This window comes from Entamoeba histolytica, genomic scaffold (assembly GCF_000208925.1).
Source record: "Entamoeba histolytica HM-1:IMSS scf_1104750518363 genomic scaffold, whole genome shotgun sequence".
Lineage (NCBI taxonomy): Eukaryota > Evosea > Mastigamoebida > Endamoebidae > Entamoeba > Entamoeba histolytica.
In genome coordinates, this window is record NW_001914927.1 from 64,329 (window position 1) to 68,359 (window position 4,031).

A 4,031-nucleotide genomic window follows, 5' to 3' on the forward strand; every position below is an offset into this window, starting at 1 on the left:
CAATGACACATTCAGCATATGAAAAGAAAAAGAAATAATGTAAGATATACAAATTATGATAAATAATTAAATAAAATAACAATAGAAGTTAACCGATTTGAATGTTAAAGTTAGAATTATTATTTACATCATTAGCACAATTTAATGTGAAAACAATACTCAAGCAATTATATTAAATTGTTTTTTATAATTATACGACATTAACATTAGCTAATATTCAATTAACATATATCATTTTGATGGATATACACTTCTAAATGGTAATATTAAGAATAGTTAAAGAAGAATGAAAGAAATATTAAGAATAGTTTAAAATATTGGGTAATAAAAACAATAATAAAAGAAGATTAGATTGAACAAATGATTAAAGACTGAATGAAGCATTTGAAATACGTTTGATAAAGATGATAGAACAAAAATTGAATAAATGTATGTGAATTAATATTAAGTGTAAATTATTTTAATCATTATATAATAATTATAAACAAATGATTTAACAATTATTTATATTCAGTGTCTATTATATATTCATTATATTTAATAACAACTTGTATTATTTATAATCAAAGTAATGAAATTCAGCAATATAGAGTCAACAAATAAAATCTATTTACAATTTCTTTTGTATTGAACTAACAATTAAAAAGGAAAATGTAACACAAAATAGAATTATTATTTCTTTTCAAATATAAATTGACTTTATGGTATTATTCTTATTCTTTCATATGTGAATTATGATATATAGAATCATTAAAAAATAATCATTTAACAATCATATTTAATTGAAATAATTTTTAATTACACAAAATAATATGAAACATCAAGAAAATTATGAAATAATCAATGAGTTACACTCACACAGTTTTAGAATCATTAACCATGTTTTATATGAAGAATGAGATTCAATTAATGAAACAAAACATAATTGTAAACATACATGAAACTGAAATTCTATCAAAAAGTCATTCAAACGTATATGAATAATACATGAAATTTAGTATTATTTAGAAGAACAACAACCAAAAAGATAAACAATTTTTAAAAAAAAAGTTTGAAAAAACAAAAAATAAACAATAACTAAAAAACAATTGAAATACACTTCATAGTTTACTAACATTTATTGAAGGTGATTATTATCATAGACATATTCTTATAAATAATTAATGACTTGTTTATACTTTATAAAAAAATAAATGAGGGTAATTCTTTATAAGAAGAACAATTGACTGATATTCAGAACAATGACAAAATGTAATATGTCATCCAATGATATGTCTAATAAACACAGATTGTTGTATTAACTATGAAATACATAATTTAATAATGATATGTCTTATTCATTTCATCTTTTTATTTAACAAATTTCAATTTATCAAAACACAAATAAAACACATTAACACATTTAAATCACAATAAGAACAAAAACTATGAAATAAAGAAATTGAGTTAAACAGTGAATATACTATAAATAATATGTTGATAAAGAAAATATCAAAACATAATGTTCAAAGGAATAAGACACAACACGGATAAGAAAGAGTTAAAAAAAGAAAAAGACTAATAAGAGAAGAAAAAGTAATATAAAGAGAAGCACGAATGGCCGAGTGGTCTAAGGCGTCCGCTTTAGGCGCGGATATCGAAAGATGCGTGGGATCAAACCCCACTTCGTGCATTTTTTTTATTAAAATTAGAAGGTTATTCTAAAAATTTTTATTTTTATTTAAAATAATAGAAAATGGATAATACTCATTTTATTGTCAAATGATGTAATAATAAATAATTGATTAATAACAAGAAACAAGAATTGAAACAAGAATAAAAATTAATGAATATAATTGACATATATATGAAAGAAATGACATGAATAGATATAAATTGAAATAAACAAGAAAGTCAAAATAAAAATGAAGAGAATAACCAACTAATTGTGTTTTTAACATCGTATTCATATAATTCAAAATAAACATAAAAGAATAGTAATGAAACATATTGTAGTTTTGAATTGGTTATATTCATCTGTTATTTCTATTTATTCATTCTGTTATTTTTATTTATTTTATTTATTCATTTATTTGATTTTATACGATTAATTATCTATTCATTTGTTGGTTGTTTTATTCATGATTTTTAGTTATATTCATTTTGATTTATTATGGTTGTTTTGAATTATTTCATCATTATTATAAATGAATGATATTGATAATTAATTGAATTGAATAATTAAAATGAAATGTACTTGAATGAATGTATTGAATGTTGAATAATATGATATTTTAATAAAATTATGCATTTTATTATCTTTTTATATTTCACTCATATAATAATAAATAGTTAATAATTGAAGTTAGTATAACATTACCAAATTGAGTCATTTTCATTTATTGTTATTTGAAATAAACTTGCTTCATTATTAAAATATTAATTTCATCATTTTTGTTATTATTTCATTGTCTCATAATGGGTACGAAAATAAGCAAAGAAAAAATGCATCTAAATATTTTACAAAAATGAAAAAAGATGCAAAATAATTCGCATCCATAGAATATTCCACTTTATTATATTTTGCTCCTAAAATAAAAATAAAAAAATAAAAAGTATGATAAATACAGAATATGTAAATATTTATGTTTATATTTTATATTCAATTGTATTCATTTTGTATGAAATATTAATGAAGTAGATGATTTGATGAATCATATTTATTTTTATTCTTGTTATTCTTTTATTTATATGTTATTTATCTATCGTATTTTTATATATTTATTTCTCTGATTATATTATTTATATCATTGTGTTATTCTTATTATCTATATATTATTATATTATTCTTATTTTATGTTTTTTATGTTTATATTCTTTAAATTTTCTTATTGTTATTCTTTTCTATTTAGATGTATTTGTTTATTCATCTTTTATATTATTATCATTTATATCTATTTTCAATTTATATTTATTCTCTTTTGATTTATATTAATATTAAATTTATCTTTTATATTTTGATTTTATTATTATATCATTGATTATCATTTCTCGTTTTATTTATCATTTATTATTATTATTCTTTTGTTTTTATATTCTATATCATATATTCATATCATTTTCATTTATATTTTATCACTTATTATATGTTATAATAATAGCATAACACATATGATTGAATATATAATAAACATCATAATGGAATTATACACATAAATAATAAACATAAAACGAATAAAATATTTTTCAACAATAAAACAATATTAATTATTTTACATCATTAAATTATACACTTTTATTGAATATTTCTAATTTTTACAATAAAAATACACCATTTTTCATTCTTTTCTTCTTTTATCATCTCTTTTGTTTTATTACACTTTATCTTCTTTCTTTTTATATTCTCTATTTTCTACTTTTATTCTTTCTTCATCTTCATCTACTTTTTACTTTATTTTTATTCTTTTATATCATTCATTCTCTTCTTTTTCAATTATTTGCTTTTTTTCGTTGCCTCTCATAATTATTACACCATTTTATTGTTTCATTTTATTCATTAATTAAATAATTAAATAAAATACGAGTGAAATAAATTATCATCAATTATCATGATGAATTAAATATGAATAAATACAAAAGAATTGATGTTTAATATTGTTATTTCATCACACAATTTTTGAACTTGATGCTAAGTGTTTAAAATGACATTATACAAAAATGATAATGAAAATGCATTAGTTATAAAGCAAATAATATTATTACTTGATAAAAGTCCATCAACACTCTATTTTGAAAATGAAAATAATAAAAGAATAAATTAAAAATAAACAAAATGATTAATAACAGTTGTTATTACATATATTATCAATGTTTCAAATTAATACAATTATATGTTATTATGAACTGAAAGGTTATAGAAAAAAATAAACATATCATGAATTAATAGAATTGAAATGAATTTATTCTACAATTTCTATACAATAATTTGAATGATGAATTAATTCAAATAAATAATAAATTGACTATTGATTCATTTAATTTGATGATATAGT

At 18.6% G+C, this 4,031-nt stretch overlaps 1 non-coding gene across 1 annotated transcript; it reads left to right on the forward strand.

The window, feature by feature from the left end:
- Positions 1–1,590: 1,590 nt before the first annotated feature.
- Positions 1,591–1,672, forward strand: EHI_134040. Its single transcript has one exon. It is a non-coding gene; the product is annotated as a tRNA-Leu (tRNA).
- Positions 1,673–4,031: the final 2,359 nt, after the last annotated feature.